Consider the following 6,863-nt stretch of genomic DNA (forward strand, 5'->3'; position numbering starts at 1 on the left):
GGCTGGTCTCGAACTCCTGAGCTCAAACAATCCGCCTGCCTCGGCCTCCCAGAGAGCTAGGATTACAGGCGTGAGCCACCGTGCCCGGCCTGGTTTTATACTTTTTTGGGTTACACACGTCCAATAGCATGCAGGCGTAAGTGGTTAACCAATTAGCGACAGGATTCAAAAGATAGCCAATTAGCAGTGGTTTTTACAGGCATTCGTTTTGTGACAGGCTTATAACTTTGTTTGACTGCTTTGCGGTTTTAGCGGAATTTCCCGGAAGTTTCCTAACACCATTTCTCAGAAGTCCCCTAACAGTACAACCCGGTTACTCCTCGAGACCCACATTCTATGAACACACGTCCTCCCAGCGCGTTCTTAGAGCGTTGCCCGACGGTTTTGGCGGGCTGGGAGGAGGCGTCTCTGAACGGCGCGGGCTCTTCCTCGGGGCGACGCGTCTCGGCTAACGACGTGGATGGAGAGTCCTGAGAGGAAGGCGCCCTCCCGGCTCCCGCTGCGGCGCTTCCGGCGCAGCTCTGAGGGGACGACTCCCGCTCCCCCTCCTACGCCGCGAACGTGCGCGACCCCCGCCCACACCCACGGAGTCCCGCATATCCGTGCTGTTCCTTTTCCTGGGACCGCCTTTTCCAGCCGGGCCCCTCCTGAAACACAGGCCTCCGCGTCATCCCTTTCTAGCCCACTTGCTTCCCGTCCACACCCGCTCTGCCCCGGTGAATATTTAGCACCAACGTGCCTCGGAGCGACTCGTGAAGCATTGCTCGAAGGACGTTTGCTTCCCCGCCTCGCCTCCCGCACGCGCTAACCGCGCTCCCACGGGCGGAGCAGCAGCGCTTGCGCACGCGCATGCGTGGTGCGCCCGCCGGAACGTCGCATTTGGCGTCAGGCGGCAAAACGCGCCGAGCTGGGCGGGACGTCCCAGGAGCGCGGCGTCGGCCAAGCGCGGCGTCTGGGAGGCGCCCCCAATGGGGCTCGCGACTCTGGCTCCCGCTGGCGGCGGAGGAGAGAGTTGATGGCGGAGCCGCTGGGCGGGAGACCCCACGGGCTGCTGCGTGTCTTTATGCCACCCACTGGCTGAGGAGGGAGTTTACATTTTGAAGTAGTTGAAAAAGAATCAAAAGAATCATTTCTTTTGGTGACACGTGACACTGATACGAAATTCAGATTCCGGTGTCCGTAAGTAAAGTGCATCCCGCTCATTTTGGGCTCCAAGGGACAGCCCGGTGAGCGGTTGCGACGGAGACCCCGCAGCCCTGGCTCGGAGCTTGCCGTGTCTGCCGTCTGGCCCCTGATGGAAAGTGAGACTCCGGTCCGAGGAGCGTCTCTCCTCCCGAAGGCTGCTCCGGCCCGGCGCGAGCGACCGCTGCTCTTCCCTTGTGAGCCCGCCGTCCCCACAGCGGCGGCGTCACGTGTGGCGTTTGCGTTCCCGAGACCGCCTTTTCCATTCCAGGGCCAAAGAAAGAGTCTCTGCAAAGGAAAAACGGCGTTTGTGACCGTTCGGTCACCTACACGCGGCCCAGAGAAGGGCGCTGACGACTGGATGGACAGGGGAGGGCTGTCTTTGAAGGGCGTATGTGACCCCCCTGGCAGAAACAGAATGTTTCTAGCGTGTTCCTATCACCAGAGATATTTAGTGGTCCAACAGGAGTCGCCCAAACTCTTCCTCAGACTGCTTCTGGTTCCACCTACTGATTTCTCCGTGCTGGGAGGCCCTTTTTCTTTTCTTTTCTTCTCTTTTTTTAAATTTCCTATCTCCTGACCCTTTCCTTAGAACTCTCAATAAGGGGTTTTCACTTAAAAAGAAAGTTAGGTCCTGCGCTCAGAGTTTATCTCACTAAGATGTCTCAGCAAGAGAATAGAGGAATACCGTGACTCATTGTAATAAGGTACATATTGTGACAAGAAAGATGTTAACATCTTAATGAAAGCCCTGAGGGGAAATTTGCATAAAACCAGCTCTTTGTTGTTTAAAAAGAGCCACTGGTGCCTTATTGAAAAAAAAATCAGACTCCAGTCTTGTTAAATATTCACTCTGGAATGATTTGGTGTATTTTCCTTATCTCCTGGGTATCTTCTTTCCTTGTCGGAATCACAGGTGCTTAGAGTGGAAGACGCCCCAGCCTTCCCTCAGCCCACCCTCCTTGAGGGCCCTGTGATAGGAACGCTGTCTTACTCCCTCCAGACCCAAAGCTTTCTGAAGTTGGGGGAAAACTAGAGGACAGGTCAGCTCCCAGGACTTCGAACTTCGACAGAGCAAGAACCCCCCTGCTCAAGTCTCTGTATTTCTGCAATTATCCAATTCTTCAACTCCATTAAAAAAAAAAAATCTTGGGCAGGGAGTGGCGGCTCACACCTGTAATCCGAGCACTCTGGGAGGCTGAGGCAGGAGGATTGTTGGAGGTCAGGAGTTCGAGACCAGCCTGAGCAAGGGCGAGACCCTGTCTCTACTAAAAATAGAAAAAAACTAGCCAGGCATGGTAGTGCACTCCTGTAGTTCCAGCTACTCAGGAGGCTGACGCAGGAGGATTCCTTGAGCCCAGGAGTTTGAGGCTACTGTGAGCTACGATGACTCTACTGTACTCTACCTGGGGCGACAGAGCAAGACCCTGTCTCCAAACAACAACAACAACAACAAAAAAAAAAAAAAAAAAAAACTCAACTGACTTTTGAGTCTCCTGAAATTTATTTTTTATTTGAAGTTTGTCTGATATTTTTGACAGATTGTTGCTTGAATACCACCAGTGACAGGGAGCTCAGCGCCTCTTGAGGCAGGATGTGCTACACTGAGCTGGGATCTGCCTCCTGTTAACCTCTCCCCCTGGTCTAGTACTTCCTCTGAAATTAGTAAATGTTCCATTCATGCTTCTTTGCGGCAGTCCTTCACACGTTTGTAGACAGTGATTGCATGTCTTCGTGGGGTCCTAAAATAGCAAGGATTCTTTTGTTTTGATCACATATCAACATTAAAAAGTTCCACTGAGCTCTACCTCTCTGGATGGTTTCAGGCGACATTACAACGAAGGACAGATCTTCAACGGGTGCCATCTCCATCCTTGGAAGCCAAATGACTCTCTCTTCTTATGCAGATGCTCCTCCAGACAGAGAAGCAGGGAAAAACCAAGGCCAGACTGTACTATTCCCAGGGTTTGAGGCAAATCACCCCAGGGCAGAAGGCTTCAGCTGCAGTGGTGTTGGTTTTGTTTTTGTTTGTTTCTTAAGAAACTAATGTTTATTTTCCATTTCCTTATTTCCATCTTGCTTAAGAGCCTGTGGAAGAGCAGCTTTCTTCCCACCCATTCAGCGGCCTGAGCGGTGGGAGCTGCACACCAGGCTTCCGTGGCAGGCGAGCGCGCCAGTCTTCAGTGGGGAGCTGCTGAGGGGCAGAGGCGCCTGCAGACCAGTCTGCACCCTCGGGTCGGGTAGCAGGGCGCTCAGGAGCTGGAGCGTCCCTTCTCCCCGAAATTCCTCCGTGGCCACGGCATTTTCAGCAGCAGCCTGCTTTTCCTTTTCACTATCTTCAGGGTCTCTGTAGAAGGAGAGATCAGGCATGACCTCCCACAGTGTTCACGGGCGGTGGTGCCACGCATGCGCGGAACTTCCCGGGCCAGCATCCACATCAGACCCTCTGAGGGAGCTCCCTCGCTGCATGGCATGGTGACCGTGCACATAGCGCAGAGGAGAATCTGTGTTGCACAGAGCAATGAAGGCAGGTTAACACAGGACACCTCCGTGGCAGACCGGTGGTCAGCCCTGGGATCATGAACCACCAGAAGACGTGGCTCCCGGAGTGCTGCCTGGATCTGGTCAAGGAGGGCTCCGGGAGTGAGGCAGCCAGCACTAGGAGAGGCTCCGACGGCAGCAGCAAACGTCAGCACAGCTCCCTGGCTGGTGTTCCCGGACGACAGGACGCTGGGACTTCAGCAGGGTTTCTGACGGCAACAACGGCACAAACTGCCAGCAGGAGCTCCTCCCAGGTCCTCTTAGGATTTGTGACGTAGATCCCATGGCTTTTCCTTTTGTGGATGTACTGCTCCATTTGGAAGTCAAGGCTGACACCACACAAGTGGGTTCCTGCTGCAGGGAATTTGAGGACATCCTCCTCCATTTGCAGGACATCGAGGGCTCTGGACATTGCGAAAGTTTCCCTTTCAGTTACTACAAGAACCCAGAACAACGCTGCCTGCTGTGGGTGCGTGTGGGCCCCCCTGGGTAGAAGGGAATTGTGGTTTTTTTTAAAGGTACAGCTGAATTTACAACCCGCATCCCACTGTCAGGTTCTTGGGTGCCTACACTCTGCAGCGCCAGCTGGTGGGAAGTTTGTATCCTCCCAGGTATATGATACCCAGGAAGGGGACTTTGCTGAATGCCAGGGGTAAGGAGAACAGTGTCGTTGCTAAGGGACAAGGATATTTGATCACTGGGGGCTCACTGGATAGGAGGGAGAGGGGAAGGGTCTGAAATGAAACAAGTCAGGGTTACTGGTCTTATCCAAGGTCAGGAGGCAGCTCAGAAGGGTGGGGGAGCAGAGGTTCCACCCTCATTCATTCACCTGGCCACCCCCCCCGCCAGCCAAGGAAGTGTTAAGGAAAATTTATAGGAGGCCGTGGGTTTGGACTGAGCTCCTGCACTAGGCCCAAGAGACAACACCAGAATGGAGTCACCCATGCTGAAGTCCCAGGCCACAAAGCTGAAACTAACTTTATCTGACCTTCCAAGAAATCAGGATAAACAGAGATAATGGCAAATCCCCAAACAGGCCGGTTTTAGCCAACACGATCATGAAGTTTCTTCTGCTTTAACGTTTACAAGGAAAGTAACTTTGGAACAACCAATCCATTTTTTGTTCCTGTTTCTGCTTTCCTCAGCCCTTTTCTGTCTATAAAGCCAAACTCCCCGCTCAACTCATCGGAACACACGTTCTATTTTATAGAATGAGGTGTTGCCTGATTCTAGAATTGCCAATGAAAGCCAGTTAAGATCTTTAAACTAAATTTGTTGTAATTTTGTCTTTGACAGAGTCTATTTGCCGGTTCTGCAGATCCAGAATGTGTTTTTTGGCAGAACGCTGGCGGCACCCACAATTGCTGCTGTGATACTCGCCTCCCGGCCCAGGGCTGCCACCATGATTCTCTGCAGGGTCTAGTGGGGACAAGAAACAACAAAATCAAACAGCCGACCCTTCTGTGCCCCAGTTTCTAAGATGAGGCATCTAAATACAGCCTTTCCGGAGCAGGTCGGCTCTGGGGTGAGGGCCCTGCTCTGGGGGGATTTGGGGGCCCAGGCTGAGCAGGACCGTGGACTAAAGATGAACTCCCAGAGGGACATTTGGGGCTTCATTTTATTTCAAACCAGAAGCCAGTCTCCCTGTGACTTTGTGGATAAAGAAAAAAAATCCCGAAAAACAGTCCCTATGTTTTTCTCCCACTTCACGTCCCTCCTTGGCTGACCACACTCTGGCGGGAGTACCGACGCGGTGGTCAGCGCCGACCCTTCTACTTACTTCCCTCCTTAACTAAAGGAGCGTTCAGGACACAGAACACTGACAAACCAGCATTGACAGCTGCGGCTCTGGTGACCGAAGCGGTGCTGGACCTGGGACAACCTTCAAGGTCGCTTACTCAACCCTCTTGTTTGTCCACAGGAAAAGAACGAGACAGGGAGTCGAGGGGTTGAGAGAAGAGCCTCTTAGATGTTAATAGACTAGGGCCACTTTAGTCTTTTGAGGTTCCTCTTGGTTTAAAATAAAAGAAGCAATTCAAAGAATGAGAATCATAAAAATTGTGGAATATTTTAAATATTTACATTTTATAAATTAAAACTTTTTACAGAAACAATGCAATGTCATGTATTTTAATAGTCACAAAATCTAGAACAATATTCACTCACAGCCATTCTGTACTACGGGCAGTGTTGTATAGTCACGGAGCTCCAGTTTACGATTGGACGATGAAGGCCTTCTCCCTTCACTCCCGTACCTTTGGAACTGTGTGAGTCATTTTATTTGGAGACAGGGTCTAAGGTCTAATTTGAGGCCTTGGTGAGTGTAGAGGCCAACTGGTTCTCCTGCCTTCTTCCTCTCTTCTGAGCTCTTCTGGAAATCAGCTTTGTGGTCCTGACCACTCATGTTTTCCTCAGGGTAGAGGACCTAACTTTGCATTTTTGGCAATCTTGAATTTTCTGTCTTGCTGAAGGTCTGCTTGCTTAAGACACATAAAAACTCGAAATTGTTATTTTGTGGTGGAGCCATCAGTGAATCAAATTTAGGGGCAAAGCCAAACTCCCGTTCAGAGCAACCTCTTGGTGTTGTGGTAGCCGCCTCCAGGGTGGTCTGCGTGAGCCCCACCTCCTGTGTGCACTGAATGTATTCTACAGTGCATACGGCTGACCTTGCAACCAACAAACAGGGTTTGTGGAAATGAGGAAGTGTGACTTCCAAAAGCAATGGTTGAGATGCTTGTCCCCTCCAAATCTCATGTTGAAATTTGGTCCCCAGTGTTGCAGGTGGGGCCCAACGGGAGGTGTTTGGGCCACGGGGCAGATCCCTCATGAAAAGTTTGGTGCTGACCTCACGGTCATGAGTGAGTTCTCACTCCATTAGTTTTCTCCAGAACTGATTGTTAAAAAGCACCTCCCCACGGCTCTACCTTGCTTCCTCTTTCATCATGCGATCTCTGTACACACCCGCTCCCTTTTACTTCTGCTGGGAGTGGAAGCAGCCTGAGGCTTTCACCAAATGACCGACCTTTCAGCCCGCAGAACTGTGAGCCAAATAAACCTTTTTTCTTTATAACTTGCCTAGTTTCAGGTATTCCTTTCTAGCAATACAAAACAGCCTAAGACACGAGGCTATGTCAGAAAAG

The 6,863-nt window shown here is 51.5% G+C and overlaps 1 pseudogene; it reads right to left on the reverse strand.

The window, feature by feature from the left end:
* Positions 1 to 885: 885 nt before the first annotated feature.
* Positions 886 to 4,135, reverse strand: LOC105827208 (annotated as a pseudogene).
* Positions 4,136 to 6,863: the final 2,728 nt, after the last annotated feature.

The sequence above is a fragment of the Propithecus coquereli genome, unplaced genomic scaffold, assembly GCF_000956105.1.
Source record: "Propithecus coquereli isolate 6110/MARCELLA unplaced genomic scaffold, Pcoq_1.0 Scaffold985, whole genome shotgun sequence".
NCBI classification, from domain to species: Eukaryota; Metazoa; Chordata; class Mammalia; order Primates; family Indriidae; genus Propithecus; species Propithecus coquereli.